The sequence below is a fragment of the Hirundo rustica genome, unplaced genomic scaffold (assembly GCF_015227805.2).
Source record: "Hirundo rustica isolate bHirRus1 unplaced genomic scaffold, bHirRus1.pri.v3 scaffold_487_arrow_ctg1, whole genome shotgun sequence".
Taxonomy (NCBI): domain Eukaryota; kingdom Metazoa; phylum Chordata; class Aves; order Passeriformes; family Hirundinidae; genus Hirundo; species Hirundo rustica.
The window spans coordinates 1-17724 of NW_026690532.1; the positions used below are offsets into that span (position 1 = coordinate 1).

Consider the following 17724-nt stretch of genomic DNA (forward strand, 5'->3'; position numbering starts at 1 on the left):
ATGCTCCGCCCTTAGAGGACCAAGCCTCGGCGCTATGCCCTTCCCTTCCCCCCTTGCAGCCCCGAGCTCCGTTCCCTTAGTAACCACAGCGACTGCTCAGGTAGACGAAATTACCGCAGGAGTTCACGGAATCTCCAAACTTATTTGAGCAAGCTTTAGGAAAAAAAAAAAAAAAAAAAAAAAAAAAAAAAGTGCAAGCCTTCTCCACTCCTCCTAGAATGCAAATTATCCAATATGTGGATGATCTTCTACTATCTGGGGAAGATGAAGTTGAAGTTAGAGAAGCTACAATAAAGCTTTTAAATTCTCTGGGGAAAAAAAAAAAAAAAGATTAAGAGTATCAAAAGAGAAACTGCAATTTGTAGAACTAGACGTAAAATATCTTGAACACTTGATAGGTAAGGGTAGTCGAAAGCTCAGTCCAGAGAAAATTGCAGGAATTCCATCCCTTCCACCTCCCTCTTCAAAGAGGGAAATCAGAAAACTACTTAGATTGTTGGGATATTGTAGATTATGAGGAGTACACACAGGCAGTAAAATTTTTGTATGAAAAATTGACAGAGGGGGATAATATAAAATGGACCAAGGAAGATGCTGATAAATTAGAAAAATTAAAGTTAAAATTAGCCTCAGTACCAGCTTTAAGCTTACCTTCACTAGAAAAAACCCTTTCATCTGTATGTGAATGTAGAACAAGGGGTAGCTCATGGAGTTCTGGTCGTGTAGAAAGGATAAACCAGACTTTAAAGAGAACTTTGACCAAATTAATGGTTGAAACCCAAATGTCATGGGTACAATGCCTACCTTTAGCCTTATTAAAGATCCGAACACAACCCTGGTCAGACCTGGGATTGTCACCCTATGAAATGATGTTTGGGTTACCCTTTTTAACCACCCAACATGAAAATGCTACCTATGAGGTAGGGGAAATGAGCGTTTAAAAAAAAAAAAAATATGTTAACACCATTGCAAAAAAAAAACTCTTGAAAACTTACGGTTAAAAGGAATAATCCCTCAAACCACACCTTTAGATTTTAAAATCCATAATGTTCATCCAGGGGAATGGGTGCTAGTAAAAACCTAGAAAGAACAATCTTTAACTCCTCAATGGGAAGATCCTTTTCAGGTATTGCTGATGACCGAGGCCGCGATCCGGACCAAGGAACGAGGGTGGATCCACGCCAGCAGAATCAAAGGACCTGTGGATAAACCTAAGGAGTGGACGATTACATCTGAACCGGGTGATACAAAACTGACTCTTAAACGGGGACTGGGTGGTAATGAACTGGGAAGACCCAAATGGTCCAAGAAACATACCCAGGATCACACCTAATTGGGAGATAAGGCCAAGCTTATATCAGTGGTTTCAAGTTCCGTCTAGACAAGTTTTGAGACGCCTCAGATACCCTCCTTGGGGAGGAATACTTTCACTCCAAACAGGAGGATCAGGACTGTTTCGGACAGAGAACTCTTGTATTCACACCTTAGCCTGTGATTTATACAAGGAGGAAGAGGAGTTGCAACTTCCATCAGTGGCAGACCAAATACCTTGTTTGATCCACCCAAATACCAGACATGCTAGCTGGGTTAAATGTAAATGTTTAAATTGTGGGAAGAATTGGTATTGTAGTTCACACAAGCGACGTTCTCGTTGCAGGAAGTGTCAAGGACCAAATTGATCTCCTATCCAAATAGAATTCCAAGAAACTGAAATAATAACTTTGTTTTGTGGATGGGAATTATTAGTGCCTGTTGAATGGGAGATACCTGAAGAACAGTGGGAAACGACAGTTAAAGAGTGTCAAAAACGATTTGTCTGGAAATTAGCTAAGAGGAAGTGACAAGGAAATAGAGGGCAAGACCAGATTGGCCTCTGTATTCGCCACCAAGAAGATCAAATACACCTGCTGTGGGTTGCAACCCCATAGGCATGGGAGGTGGGAGTATAAGCCATACTGGACCTCTGTTACTCCTTTTTCTGTCACTCAATTTTTGTCTTCTCCCTTTTGGGATATCGACAAGGCCATGTTACAGATGTTACCAAAAGCTGTACATGGAAAGACACCGAGGTTCTTTTTTCATTTCTCACACTCATGTCAACAGCCACTGTTACAACCCATCCAAACTAGGCAATTGCATACATAAAGGGAAAAAGTACTGGATTGCAGAGAACTTAGGAACAAGTGGTAGCAGGATGGGAAGTCAGTGCCCAAAAGAGGAGAGGTGGATTTGTTTTACCTACATTACTGGGAAAAAAGCACCAGATTTAGTAAAAGAGCAGTTGATAAGCAAAAAGGCTAAGTCAGTAAAACCACCTAAGCCTGTGCCAATTTCCATCAATGATTTGTATACCAAACTTGAACAGCAATTAGAGAAAGAAATAGATATCTCAAGGATGGGTAAAAATCAGTTTGTAGAATTAGGAGAAAGAATAAGTAAGGAACTTAACATAACCAATTGTTGGGTCTGTGGAGGGGCTTTGATGTCAGAAGAATGGCCATAGAAAGGCAGCAGCTTAAGCCCAATTGAGCTTCTAAAATGGAACCAAGCAAGTACAAGTGGAGAAAACAGACCAGAAGGGTGGATTTTAAGCTCAACAGTGATAGGGGAAGAATGTCTCTGGCGCACTGGGAAAAGCTTCCTCTATGAAGTAGGAAAAACACCCTGTAAAAGATATAAGGTTAGTAATGGAACTTCTGTATGGTGGGTCCCAGAAGCACCAACCGTGTATTGGACCCAAGAAAAAGCAAAGAAAGTGAATTGTAAGTATGACAACAAAACAAACCTTTTTCAATGTAATGATACAAGTAAAAATCCTTACTATGGCATCCCAGAAGTTTCCAAATTTTGGGAGAATATAGATCAACAAAAATTTAACTATTGGAAAGCTCCAGACGGCTTATTTTAGATATGTGGAAAAGAGCATACCCAAAACTCCCCTCCCAGTGGAAAGGGAGCTGTACTCTAGGAATTATACAGCCAGGATTTTTTCTTTTACCAGGACCTGATGGAGATCAATTAGGGATACCAGTTTATGAGGATCTAAAGAGAAACAAAAGAGAATTGATTGGAGGATTCCAAAAATGGGGAGATGAAGAATGGCCCCCTGAACGCATACTAGAAACATATGGGCCAGCCACCTAGGCACAAGATGGGAGTTGGGGATATCGAACCCCAATTTATATGCTAAATCGTATTATAAGACTTCAGGCCGCTGTAGAGATAATAACGAACAAAACTGGTCAGGCAATGGAATTAATATCAAAGCAACAAACCCAAACAAGAGCGGCTGTGTATCAGAATAGGTTGGCTTTAGACTATTTGTTAGCTGAAGAAGGGGGTGTTTGTGGAAAATTCAATACATCAGATTGTTGTTTAAAAATAGACGACAATGGAGATGCCGTCCTGGACATAGTCAATGATATCAGAAAAATTGCAAACATACCAGTTCAAAAGTGGGAATCAATGCTAAATACTAGCTGGTGGGATAATGTGTTAGGAGCAGAATGGTGGAAAAAGTTAGGCTTCTTCCTTTTATGCGCTACAGCTGGTTTAATATTTCTTCCTTGTTTGATTCCCTGTTTCATTCGGCTCATCACCAGTGTAGTACAAGGCATGCAATTAGTGAACATGGACCAAAAGTTGCCTACAACAACACCACCACAAAGGATTATGGTGTTAAAGAAACAAAATAATATAGAAGACCCCTTCAAAGAAGCGAGATTGATTTGTGAAAAAATGAGCGAATAATGAAAGCTAGAAAACAATGAATATTGCTCGAGCCAAATTAATTATAAAAAGAAAGAGGGAGGATTGTGAAAAGTGCATATTATATGGCTCTACGCAAGATATTTACTATATGTGTTATGTTGTGCTAATTGTTAATGTGGTATTAATATTTTGATAGTATAGTAAATGTAGTTTTGTAGTTAAAATGTAGTTTTTATGTACCAACCACAAGAAAATATAAATCTTTCAAAGAAGAAAGAATTTACTACTTTCTTATCAGAAGAGACCAGCTCCTCCTGCTTTTCTCAGCCTAGTGGACGCCTTATCTCCCAATTAGGTGTGATCCTGGGTATGTTTCTTGGACCATTTGGGTCGTCCCAGTTCATTACCACCCAGTCCCCGTTTAAGAGTCAGTTTTGTATCACCCGGTTCAGATGTAATCGTCCACTCCTTAGGTTTATCCACAGGTCCTTTGATTCTGCTGGCGTGGATCCACCCTCGTTCCTTGGTCCGGATCGCGGCCTCGGTCATCAGCAATACCTGAAAAGGATCTTCCCATTGAGGAGTTAAAGATTGTTCTTTCTAGGTTTTTACTAGCACCCATTCCCCTGGATGAACATTATGGATTTTAAAATCTAAAGGTGTGGTTTGAGGGATTATTCCTTTTAACCGTAAGTTTTCAAGAGTTTTTTTTTTGCAATGGTGTTAACATATTTTTTTTTTTTAACGCTCATTTCCCCTACCTCATAGGTAGCATTTTCATGTTGGGTGGTTAAAAAGGGTAACCCAAACATCATTTCATAGAGTGACAATCCCAGGTCTGACCAGGGTTGTGTTCGGATCCTTAATAAGGCTAAAGGTAGGCATTGTACCCATGACATTTGGGTTTCAACCATTAATTTGGTCAAAGTTCTCTTTAAAGTCTGGTTTATCCTTTCTACACGACCAGAACTCCATGAGCTACCCCTTGTTCTACATTCACATACAGATGAAAGGGTTTTTTTCTAGTGAAGGTAAGCTTAAAGCTGGTATTGAGGCTAATTTTAACTTTAATTTTTCTAATTTATCAGCATCTTCCTTGGTCCATTTTATATTATCCCCCTCTGTCAATTTTTCATACAAAAATTTTACTGCCTGTGTGTACTCCTCATAATCTACAATATCCCAACAATCTAAGTAGTTTTCTGATTTCCCTCTTTGAAGAGGGAGGTGGAAGGGATGGAATTCCTGCAATTCTCTCTGGACTGAGCTTTCGACTACCCTTACCTATCAAGTGTTCAAGATATTTTACTTCTAGTTCTACAAATTGCAGTTTCTCTTTTGATACTCTTAATCTTTTTTTTTTTTTTCCCAGAGAATTTAAAAGCTTTATTGTAGCTTCTCTAACTTCAACTTCATCTTCCCCAGATAGTAGAAGATCATCCACATATTGGATAATTTGTATTCTAGGAGGAGTGGAGAAGGCTTGCACTATTTTTTTTTTTTTTTTTTTTTTTTTTTTTTTTTTTTCCTAAAGCTTGCTCAAATAAGTTTGGAGATTCCGTGAACTCCTGCGGTAATTTCGTCTACCTGAGCAGTCGCTGTGGTTACTAAGGGAACGGAGCTCGGGGCTGCAAGGGGGGAAGGGAAGGGCATAGCGCCGAGGCTTGGTCCTCTAAGGGCGGAGCATAGGCGGGGTTTGCTGCCGGGACAGGAGGAGGGGGCAGTGTCGGGGGATGCCAGAGGGGAGCGTGGCCAGCTTGCATGGGGCTGGTGGCAGTTGAGTCAACGACTCCCGGCAGAGACAAAGGAGCGGCGGCAGCGCCCAGCGCAGCCGGCTTAGGCAGGGCAGCCGGGGATCGGGCAGTGGGGGAAGCGATTGGAGATAGGACGGCTGGGACCGACGGGCCCCCCGGCCCGGTTGGGGCTGCAGCCCTAGACCACGCGTCAGGAGGGGCCCCCGGCACGGCCCCCAAGGCGGCTGCAGACCAGGCGGCTGGGGCAGACAAATTCACCGGCGGGGCCGGGGCTGGGGTGTATGCGGGGACCGGCACAGATGCTGCGGGCTGCGAACCGGCGCTCGGGACGGGAACCGGGGCAGGCGGGGCTGCCGGAGGCTGCGAGCCCACACTCGGGACGGGAACCGGGGCAGGCGGGGCTGCCGGAGGCTGCGAGCCCGCGCTGGGGGCGGGCGGGGCTGAAGCGGGACCTGGGACAGGGGCTCGGCCGCGGACGGATAGAGCGGGAAAGGAGGGGGCAAAACCTGCAAAGGATCCCACTCTATTTTCTTCTTTTCTTCTTGTTCCCTTCCCTTTTCTTTCCCCTTTTTTCTTTTCTTGTTTCGTCTCGGGCGTTTCTGATACATTAAAGATTTTTATTCTCCTAAAATCTCCTGTCTAACATGTGGCATATTCTCTTTCTTCAGGATTAAACGGTTCTTTTGAATTTACAAATATATTTAGAGCTTGACAGATCCAGTTCTCAAAAGAGCCATATCTTGGCCAATAAACGTGGTCAGATCTTATTTCCTTCTCTGCCCATTCTATCATGCAAAATTGTATCATCTTTACCTTTTCCTTTTTTTTTTTTTTTTTTTGTACAAGGGTTTTTATCCCAGTTAGCTAACATAATGCCAAGAGGGCTATTTTGAGTTATTTCTGTTGGTAATTTTTTTTTTACACTCTTTTTTTCTTGCTTGTATCCAACTTACTGTTTTTCTGTCCTATTTTTCAAGATTTTATCTATTCGTGCCCCACCTCTGTTTTTCACTTTCTCTTACAACCTAAAGACCACTTCTATCTATGCACACACACAAAAATCCCTTCTATCACACACAAATACAATACACTTCCCTCTAAGGAGATATAACAGCCAACATTACATGTGCTTTCTTCCATCTACTCTTATTTCATTCCTTCTTCACTTTTATACACTCTTTCACACTCTTAGGACATAAAGCTTGTCGCCAGAGAATCGTGGCTCTGTGTGTCCTCCCCCTATAGCTGGGCCTCTGAGGAGGGCTCAGAATCTGGTCGCCCCAGGTGCCGATCCACTTATGAGGCTAATTTGCGTGTCACTTACACTTTACTGCCCCCCCCACTCCACACGCCAGGAGAAAAAGGGCTGAATTGCAGGTCACACACACGCTTTTCCACAGCCCCCCCACCCGCCCGGGGAAACTATGGCCGGTTTTGCAGGTCACACACACTTTGCCACAGCCCCCACCTGCCCGGGGAAACTGAGGCCTATTCGCAGGTCACACACACTTTGCCACAGCCCCCACCCGCCCGGGGAAACTGAGGCCTATTTGCAGGTCACACACACTTTGCCACAGCCCCCACCTGCCCGGGGAAACTGAGGCCTATTTGCAGGTCACACACACTTTGCCACAGCCCCCACCTGCCCGGGGAAACTGAGGCCTATTCGCAGGTCACACACACTTTGCCACAGCCCCCACCCGCCCGGGGAAACTGAGGCCTATGCGCAGGTCACACAACAAAACAACAACAAAACAACAACAAGGTACCTTTTACTTTTAAATCACCTATTACCATTTTAGGTGTTACTGGCCAGTCCCGGTGCTCTTGGATATCCCCTCAATCCAGCTGTGTTGTCCAACCCCAGATGCTCTTGGGCACTTTAGCCCTCAATCTAGCTGTGTTGTTCAACCCCAGATGCTCTTGGGCATAACCTCAATCCGGCAAAACCCTGGGTGCTCTTGGCACAATCCCTCAACCCAGCAGGTTTCAGTCCTGGATGCTCTTGGGCATTTACCCCTCAATCCAGCAGACTTTTTGCTTCACCCTGGGTGCTCTTGGGATATTAATCCCTCAACCCAGCAGGTTTCAGTCCTGGATGCTCTTGGGCACTTACCCCTCAATCCAGCAGACTTTTTGCTTCACCCTGGGTGCTCTTGGGATATTAATCCCTCAACCCAGCAGGTTTCAGTCCTGGATGCTCTTGGGCACTTACCCCTCAATCCAGCAGACTTTTTGCTTCACCCTGGGTGCTCTTGGGATATTAATCCCTCAACCCAGCAAGGTTTCAGTCCTGGATGCTCTTGGGCACTTACCCCTCAATCCAGCAGACTTTTTGCTTCACCCTGGGTGCTCTTGGGATATTAATCCCTCAACCCAGCAAGGTTTCAGTCCTGGATGCTCTTGGGCACTTACCCCTCAATCCAGCAGACTTTTTGCTTCACCCTGGGTGCTCTTGGGATATTAATCCCTCAACCCAGCAGGTTTCAGTCCTGGATGCTCTTGGGCACTTACCCCTCAATCCAGCAGACTTTTTGCTTCCTAGGGGTCCCACCCCTTTTCTAAAATTCAGTCCCAGTTTCCCTGGGGGGGTTCTCTCACTCTTCTTATCACTCGCTTCGTCTCTTTACTGGCCGTCTTTCTCGCGAAAGAACGGAAACGCAGCGTCAGAAACTCTGCACTCGCTTAGCAGGTCTGGGATAACCAGCTGCCTCTCATTCACACACATTCATCCCCCCCTTAACCGCCCCTCCAAACCAATACTTACCTGTCCTTTGTCCTTGGGTCTTTGTCTTCGTGTACACTTTGGTCTTAGGGGCTAACTACCGCGGTTTTAGGGAATCTTTTCCCTTTCTTTGTTTTATTGTCTCCTCTTGTCCATTGATCGTAACCTGCATCTGCCGGTCACAGCAGGAGAACACAGAGCGAGGCTGCCAAACTGGGCAGGGCGCGCCGTCCTCACTCTGATTCTCCTAAGGCACCAGCAGTGAGGTGTTATAACCATCCTCTGCTACCATAATTGTGATAAACGCCGATCACTTGTTTTAAAATTTTAAAAGTTTAATAGTAAATAAGATGGTTATAAAAATAGAATTAGAGTAAAAAATGGAACAGTTTTAGAGTTAGGACAATACAAGACAATAAAAACAAAGTTACAGACGTCTGGGTGCCTCTCCCGAGCTACAAGCTCTGAAGAAGGACCCCTGTTAACAAAAAATTATGTCTTAAAAGCAATAGCCTGTTGAATATTCATACAATTTATACATAATGCATAAATTCCATTCTAACAAAGAATTGTCTCTGGTTAGTATCACTTTTTTCCTTTAATCTCTATGGCGTCCACTAGGCTGAGAAAAGCAGGAGGAGCTGGTCTCTTCTGATAAGAAAGTAGTAAATTCTTTCTTCTTTGAAAGATTTATATTTTCCTGTGGTTGGTACATAAAAACTACATTTTAACTACAAAACTACATTTACCATACTATCAAAATATTAATACCACATTAACAATTAGCACAACATAACACATATAGTAAATATCTTGCGTAGAGCCATATAATATGCACTTTTCACACTGAGGGTGTTGTTGAGCCTTCGGAGCATAGGGCGCCTTTTTGAAGGCGACCGGCTCCCGGATGGTCTCAGCTCCCGAAGAGGCTCCGCGGCCGGGCTGGAGCAGGCAGCGGGCGCGGGCCGAAGGTCCAGAGCTTTGTGTGAGGCAGCAGCAGCATCGCGGGTGAGTGATCGTGGGTTCGTGGGGAGGGCGTGTTTTCGTTTCGTTATTCCGGAGGAGGTCCGTGCGTGTCCCGGCAGCCGCGTGCGTTCCGGGGACAGAGGCCGGGCAGCGGCGGGGCTCCCCGGTCGTGCAGGCGCAGGGCGAGGTGGGGTGGGTTTCCGCGCGCTGGGAAGAGGGCGGCGGGGGGTGTTTTTCCAGTTGCCATTCTAGCGCTAAAGCGCGGCGCCGCGGCCGTGAATGTGCGGCAGGAGCTACGGGTTGCCCCGGCCGCATGGCGCACGGGCGGGGAAGGTTGGGGGGGGTGGGCGGGTCTGGCGCCGGCAGTCAGGATGCCTTTGGGGACTGGCGGCGCGGCGGTGCGGCGGCTCGTGTTGGCGTGGTGTTGCCGAGAAGGAAGCGAGGTAGGCCGGCGCCGTGGGTACGTGGTGCCCATGGCTCTTTTCGGGCGGGTTTCCCGGCGCTGGGAAGGGTGGTGGGGGGTGGTTTTCTCTTTGCCGCGGTGCGTAGGAAGAGCGGCAAGCCGGCGCTGAATGCTCAGTATGTACGCATGGTGCTCATGGCTCGTCGGTTCCCCGGCGCTGTGGGGGGGGGGGGGGGGGCGGCTCTGCCCCCGGGAGTCGCGGTCCCTTTGCGGGGGGCAGGGGAGCCGGGGCCGGCCGGGCAGCGCCCGTTTGTTCGGTGGCGTGGTGTCCCCGGGACTGAAAGGGCAGGGCGGAGCGAGTCGTGACCGAGGGTGGAAAGTGCTCGGCTCCCCCGTCCCTCCTGTCTGGTGTAGGAGCGGCGTTCGGAATTTTTCGAAAGAGGCGCCGTTTCGGCAAGGTTGTTTTGTCCAGTTTGCCGCCGTGTAAGTGCCTGTCGCTTGAGGTATGTGGAGAGGTTTTTCTTTATTCATCAGCGGCTTTGATGGTGGTGACTTCGTGGCGTTTGTTTTTGGTGGGTTTGAGGTGGCGCGATGTCGTTGATCTGTTCGGATTTAGTGATCTTTGGAATTGTATCCTTGTTTCTCGTAGGCTAGGGGTTTCTTTGTTCGTTTTGTTGGATTGCAGTGTGTATTTTCTGGTTGTGGAATGTTTTGGGAGCTTTAGGATTTCACGGGGAGCAGCCTGGCTGTGTGGTGAAGGCTGGGGTGCTTGTTCGCTGCCTTTTTTTTTTTTTTTTTTTTTTTTTTTTTTTTTTTTTTTTTTTTGTGCCGAGCGGTTTTCAGGTGGTTTTGAAGAAACGTGTGGTTTTGTTCGTCGATGTTGTGTGCTAAGGGATCGGGTTTATTTCTTTCTTAATCCTGCGTTCGTTAGGTTCCAGGTCGATGTTTTCGGTTTTGAATTGAGTTTTGGTGTTGAATTTATTAATGCGTGTGTGTGTATATATATATATATATTTTTTTTTTTTTCCTCTGAGATTTCTTTAGACCCTATTCCCTTGTGTGTTGGCTGTTGCACCCTGTTGTCTTTCAGATGTAGGGGTAGGCAGGTTTTTCCCAGGGCGGGCTGCAGGGAAGCAAGCCGTGCGCTTGGCTTTAGTGGTATTTTCTTGCCGAGGCTTGATTTTATTGTGCTTGGTGTGAGGGATGGAGCAGTGGGGGGTTTTTTGTGCCTTGTCAGGCTCGTTTTTCGCTCCCTGGGGCTTTTGACGCAGCCAGTTTTGATTTCTGTGGACTTGAGGAAAGAGTTTGTGGTCAGAGATAAAATAAAAGGCTGTGTCGTGTCCCTTTGTCCTGGAGTGCTTATCGGGTGCTCGTGGTCGGGGCGGTGCCGGAGCGGTCCCCGGTGGGCGCCCAGCCCCGGTCGGTTGGAAGGCAGTCTTTTGTCTGTTTTGTGTTGCAAATGAGGGCGTTGCTGTTGGCGGCGCCGGGTTGAGCGTTGCCAATTTGTGTCTTTGCCTGCCTTTGGTTTTTGAATTGAGTTTTATTTTTTGGAAGGTTTACTTGAGAAGCAGGAAGGATTTGAACCTTGTTTGATGGGGGATGTGAAGAAGACTTTTTTCCAAAAGAGCATCAAGAGCCCAAACTTGTCCTTTTTAGTCCCTTTTATTGTTTGAGCCTAGTCTTTTTGTCATTTATTAGGGGAAGAGTATTTTTTAGCGTTGTGGATTTTAAGGCTCACTTAGCAGAGTTTTTTTGTGGGTTTTCAAGTGTTTTCAAAAGAAGCGCTTGGATAAGCTTGCTTTTGTGACTTTGTTAGGAGGAGTTTTTTAAGCCGCTTATGGGTGATGGGTTTTAGACTGTAGCATCCCGAGGTGTTCGTTTTTAAAGGTGCATCACTTTAAAGGAAAGTATTTTTTACTTTAAGGTCCAGAGATGTCTTTTTCGTTTTTTACCGTCGCAGGGGGCTTCTCCTCTTTCTCTCTGTTTCAGCATTTTATAGGCTATGACTTGGTTTCTCATCAACCTTTTTGCTTCAATTTCCACACCCATGAAAACCATTCTTTTTTAAAATGCCTTTCTTTGTTATGATTGAAAGGCATGATGTAAACGTAGAGTTTATTTTCATGGCTTAAGTAAGCATAGAACCACTCATTTTTTAACGCTCCGTTTTAATCTGTTTTTTTACTTTTGGTCCTGACTGTATGCTGTTGGTTTTTGTTTCCTCTGTCTTTTTTTACTTTTTTAGAGAAGGGTTAAGCTCTGGAAGCCTGCTGTTGCTAAGAGAGAGTTCCATTTGCTCGGAGTTTGTTTGGTGTTTTTTTTTTTTTTTTTTTTGTGGTTTGTGGTGTTTGATGTTTAAGGCTAAGGCTGCACTGGTGAGGGAGGAGGAAGTCAGAGAACTATTAGAGATGGGAGGGTGTATGTATTTGTCAGAGTGGTGTGCATGATTTGTCTATGACAGCCTTGTTTGTGTTTCCTTTCAGGAGGTGAAGCTGGATGTCGACGTTGGAGGTGACGTGTGCCCGGTGAGCCGTGACCGCTAGGCAGAAGCCGTTGCTGTCGCTGAAGTCTGACTCGGTGGTGCCAGTCTAAGCCTCCAGGACGGTGCGTTTTAAGCAATCCCCTGCCAAGATGCCGAACTTGTCTCAGCAGCCGATGGTTTGTGTTTTAAATTTCATCTGTCAGAAATGTGTTTCCTGGCGCACGAGGTCTTAGAGATGAAGAGCGGCCCTTTTTGGTGGGCCAATAAAGTCTGCTTCCCCTGCCCCCCTTAGTAGAGGGCATTTGGGCGTTTCAGTTGGATGTGGTAGTGAGGCGTCTGCCCGCTTTTGCCAGCCCTATAAGCCTGCTTCCCTTCCCTTTCTGCAGCATGCGTGTGGCCCGGTGTTAGGAGTTGTGCATGCTTTGAAAAGGAGAGCTTGATGTTGCCTAAGTAATAGACCTTGGTGAAAAACGGTGTGTTTGTGCAATAAGTAAGTCTCAGCAAGTTGCTGGCCAGTTCCCTGTAGTTTTTGCTCTTGAAATGTGTTCCTCCATCTGCCAAGAGCACAAAGGACACCCGTCGGTTCTTCCCACCCCGGGTTTTTGCAAGCTGAAGGGGACTCGTCCTTTTCCGTGTTCCTATGCAGCCCAGGTCCCCGGCCCTATCCCACACTCGCATCACGTAAGCAGGTTTGAAAGGTGAGGCAGCTTTCCCTCCAAGAGTTTTTCAGTGGCCTCCCTCCACGGGAGTTGAAATGATGCCAAACCCCCCCCGGTGCCTCCCTATCCCCCCTGGCCAGAGGTGCCAGGCCAGGAACAGCTTGTGTCTGTGGAGCACAAGTGCTCCAGTCAGTCCTGTCCCAAGCAGATGTACAGCAGAAGAGATGAAAGGGGGAAGAATGAAGGTAGGAAAGGCTGTGTACTTTGCATGAGAGTGCCTGGTGTCTCCCCCCTCCAAAAGCACCAGGGCCCAGCATCACTGTGATGTGTAGAAGAATGTGTGAAGGCAAAAGCTCCCCCATGCCACCCCACTCCTTTTGGAGGTGGCCTCCCCATTTAAGCCTCGGGCACGTGCTGGGGAAGCGGGGTTCTTGTGGCTAGCAAGGGAAGGCTGGTGGCCCAGTGTGTCAGGTGTAGGCAAGGAGCTGTCCCTGGCATGAGCAGCAGGTCCGCCGTGCCCCTGCCCTCCCAGCTGCCTGGTGTGAGGCCTCAGCACGATGAGGTGTCAGAGCTGTGGTCCAGAGCAGAGCCAGGTGAGAAGCGTGTGGGTGATGAGGGGGTGGCCGGTGCCAGGGCCGCTCCCTTTGGTGTGGGGCTGCCGGAGGAGAGGGGCTTTTTGGGTGTCCATGGCACGTGTCACAGAACAGCTGTGAGACGATATCCAGTGTTCTTGGGGGCCCCTGGCTGCACTTGCACACATAGCACAGCTTCAAGGAAGTGCTAAGCTGCAAACCTTTGTGCCAGGTAGCAGCAGCAGCAAGGGTGGGTTTTTGGGAGTGTTTTCCTTTCCATTTTTGTGTCATTCCTCCCTCCCCAATGGCCCTGGAAAGAAAAAATGAGGTTTTGAGGATCCAAGTGGCTTCACTGGAGAGAAGGAAGATCTCTTGTGTTATTGTCTGTATAAAAAGATGTCAAGCTGTCTTTTCTCATCGTTTGAGAGCTTTGGTTTATTTTTTTGTTCTCAGGGAGTAAATAGAAGGGGAGCATACGTACCTTTGCCACGGGATGGGTTTCATGTGGGGCTCATGCCCGTTGTTGCCGCTTCCTTTCCTTGGAGGGCTGAAATTGCAGGAAAGGCCAGCTTGTCCAGCATGGGAAAGGTTTCTATTCCCTAGGATGTTGTTTGGTGGTGTATGTTGTGTTTTGATGTTGTTTCTTGTGTCCAATTTTTTTTTTTTTTCTAAAGTGAGGATCACTTGATGGGTGGGTGTGTTTGTATTGGAGGTGGAGTGGATTTCAGTCTTATTTTGAATAGGCGTCTGGCAGGTGTTGTTGTGATTTTTTTCTTGAGATTTGTTTCTTGGATGTGAGCATTGAGATGGGGTAGGGCCCCAGCGTGGCTGTCTGGTGGAAGCTAGGGTGTTTTGTTAGATGCAGTGTGTTGTGGGTGTGGTTTTTTTTTTTTTTTTTTTTTTTTTTTAAATTGTGTTTTTGTTTTTGTTTTGTTGAGGGGTGTTAGGGTGGTTTTGAAATGATGTTTTGTGGATGGTGTGTGATAAGGCATATGGCTTATTCATTTATTTGCTTATTTCATGTTGCATTTCTTATGTTTCCTGTTGATCTGGTTGGTTTTGAGTTGAGTTTTGGTGGTGTTAACTTTCTGGTTTTTTGGTGGGGTGTTTTGTTTTTAGAGGATGTGTTTTCTAAGGTTTACTGTGCTGCAGGGGGCTATTGCTTGAGGTGTAGGAGAGGTGTTTATGGATGGTTTTTCTTGTGGTGAGTGTGTAGCATTTGTGTTAGTGGGTTTGAGGTAGCGTGATGTTTATCGTATGATAGGGGTTTCTTTCTTTGGCTTGTTGGATTGCAGTGTCTATTTTATGCTTGTGGAGAATTTGGTGGCTAGCTGTTTGTTTCTAGTGGGGCCAGCGTTGCTGGCCGGTGGAGGTTTGCGTGTCGTGTTAGATGGCTTTTTTCTAAAGGTCTAAGTTTTTCCCTTGAGTGGTTTGAAGGTGGTTTTAAATGTTTAGTGAGATGGGATTTATTTCTTTCATGTCGTGTTTCTCATGTTCCACGTGAATGAGGTGGGTTTTGTTTGTGGTTGTTTTGGTGTTGAATTTTTTTTTTGGTGGCGTATTGTGTTTTTAAGGGCCGTATTTTCTAAGGTTTACTGCTGTGGCACGGTCTACATGTTGATGTCTAGGAGAGGTGGTTCTTCATTCGGTGATCCCTTTTATTGTGCTGAGTCTGTTGCATTTGTTTTATTGGGTTTGGGGTTGTGTCCTGTCATTTATTTGGCCGTGTTTTCTAATCTTTAGAATAGTATTCTTGTTTGTGATAGGAGATGTGTTTATTTCTTTGTTTTGTTGGATTGCAGTGTGTATTTTATTGTTGTGGATGCTTTAGGAGCTCTTTTTTAGGGCTTCGTGGGGGAGGCTATCCCCGTTGGCTGCTGGAGTGTGATGTTTTTTAAATGGGAAGTTTTCTCTTTTTTGTGTTCTTTAGTAAGGGTGTTGCTTTATTTTGTTTGCAAGCAGCGTGTGAGAAAGGATAGGGTTTATTTGCGTACATCCCGTTGCCTTTCTTAAGTTCCATGTCGGTCAGGTCGGTTTTGAGTTTTTTGTTGAATTTTTTTTGGTGGTGTCAGGTGTTTGTCAAGGCTGTTTTCTGAGGTTTATGACAGTGTGAAGGGCCGTCGCTTAAAGCGTAAGAGGTTTTTATTCACGGAGCGGTCCCTTTTATTCAGTTTGGTACGTTGTGTTGTGTTTTCTTGTGTTTGAGGTGGTGTGATGTCATTCATTTGTTGTCGTTGTGTCTGTTTATTTTGATTTTAAGTGGTGTAAGTTTATTTATTTATTGATTTACTTCATTTTGTGTTTCTTAATTTGCATGTCGATCAGGTTGTTACTGAATTGAGTTTTGCTGGTGAGATTTTTTTAATTATATATATATATATAAAATTTTTTTTTTGTGGTGTGTTCTGTTTCAAAGAATGTTTTCTAAGGTTTAGCAAGGTGCAACGGGCTGTCGCTTGAGGTGCATGAGAGTTTTTGTTGTTTTATTTTTTTTATTCTGGTGAGCACGTGGTGTTTGAGGTAGGATGCGTTTCATTTGTTCAGGTTTTGTCCTATTTGTCCTTGGATTGTTGTCTACGATACGCTAGGGTTTTCTTTGTTTGGTTTGTTGGACGGCAGTATGTCTTTCATCGTTGTGCATCCTTGGGAGGTGTTTCTGTTTGAATTGGGGCCAGCGTGGGTGGCTGCTGGAGGTTTCCCCTTTTTTTTTTGTTTCAGGTTTTTTTGTAAGGGGTGCGTGAGAAGGGATAAAGTTTATTTTTTTCTTTCTTTTGTGTTTGTTTGTCTGTCGATGAGGTTGGTTTTGAATGGAGTATTGGTGTCGGTGTGTTGTGTTTTTCAAGGCTACGTTTTTGAAGGTTTTGTCATGCTGCCCACTCCTGTGGAGCGGCAGTCACAGGCTTACCACCCTTGTCCTTTCAGCAGAGGCGTCCCAATCTGCGGGGCTTCTGAGGCCTGGCGCCGAGGGTGCCGGGTGCAGCCGTGGCGATGCCTCTTGCCTGCGGTCCGCCACACTCGGACAGGTGCAGGGCACTTGAGCAGGAGCGGTGGTTCTTTGCAGCGCCTCGGAGTAGGACCCCACGTTGAGGCTGGAGATGCTGAAGAGCAAGGTGCCAGGGTAGCGTGTGTGGCAGCTGAGGTTGCTGTGGAAGAGATTTGAGAAGAGACAGTACGGTGGTTAGCTGTGGTTTGAAAGAGACATCCCTTGCCTCTCCCCCCCAATAGGCTGGCTAATATAAGGGTAAGGAAGTGCAAGCCTTTGTTGCAAGGGAGATGATTCCATCTGTCCCCTGGGTGTAGCCCTTGTCCTTGCCGAAGCCAGGGGCAAGAGCCGTACGCACGGCCCCTTACTTTCTAGAAGCCCCTTGCAAAGGTGTTTCTTGATTTCTCCATTCCTCCTGTGCCCCTGGCTGGAACTGTGGGGATGTCAGGGGCTAGGCAGGTGGTGTCTTTTCCCTAGAGCTATCCTAAGTCCTTGTAGCATTTTTCTCCTGCTACGAGTACCTGTACCTCTGTGCATGGCTCGTATGATCCCCTAGCTCGGCTTATTTGTTGCAGAACAACTTTGATCCCTCATGTGCTTGGTGCTTGAAACGTCCTGGCCATGCCTCTGTCCACCCTGTGGACCGACATGCTAGGACCAGAAGGTCTTTTAACTTTGTCACTGGCAGCCTTTTGGTACAATGCACCCAGCACGTGCAGAAGGCCCGTGTAGGCCAAGGCCTGTCTCTAGTTCCCTGGCCAGTGTGTTGTCCCTGTGTTCCTGGTTTTAGCAGCTGTCTAAGCCTGTTCCATAGTTTGCTTTTCCAGGGTGAAGAGAGCCAGAGCAGCAGGCATTTGGAGGGAGGCTTGTGGGTGTTGTGGGGAGCTGCAGGGAGTCCCTGTATGGGGTTGTTTTAGGAAGTGTAAGGCCAGAGCTTTTTGCATCTACTGCCTACCATCCTTTTTAAAGCAAAGACCGTTGTTTATCCTGTGTCTAACCCCACTTATTTTTTTCATTGTGTCAAGATGTTGCGGTGCAAAAGAGAGTTTGTCTGCCCGTGATGCCATTCCTTGAAGGAAGGGGAGAATGTTCGAGCTTCTGGGCCACCCTGCATCTTTTGGATCTTGTCAGCCTGTCAGTTTCCTACGGCTTCCTCCTCTGAGTCTCGTGGTGGGTATGTATCTTTTTATTTCCCATATGTCACGGCTCGCCTTTTTGCTAAGATCCATCAGCACGTCCAGTAGGTGAGATGCAGAGTTATGGAATGCCTGGATCACCTCATCTGCCTCCTTTGAGCCAGTAAAAAAAAATTTCCCTGTCTGATTGTGGTGTCCTAGACAGGCTGTGAGGAGTGCCTCTCCTTGTGGCCTCTGAGTTGAGCAGGTGGAGGGTCCCCTTCCCCCTTCTCCCCGCCTGCCTTTTGTTGCATTTCATTTATGATACAGGATGCTGTCCATCGTTTCCCTTCT

The 17724-nt window shown here is 46.3% G+C and overlaps 1 long non-coding RNA gene across 4 annotated transcripts; it reads left to right on the top strand.

Annotated features, from left to right (window-relative positions):
- The first annotated feature begins 9040 nt into the window (after positions 1-9040).
- Positions 9041-17455, top strand: LOC120748071 (uncharacterized). 4 transcript variants are annotated; one of them, XR_009208745.1, is made up of 3 exons: positions 9041-9198; positions 12043-12163; positions 17281-17455. It is a non-coding gene; the product is annotated as an uncharacterized LOC120748071 (long non-coding RNA). The 4 variants fall into 4 exon arrangements; XR_005699292.1 differs by lacking the exon at positions 9041-9198 and adding an exon at positions 9253-9343; XR_009208746.1 differs by lacking the exon at positions 9041-9198 and adding an exon at positions 9256-9348.
- The last annotated feature ends 269 nt before the right edge of the window (positions 17456-17724 follow it).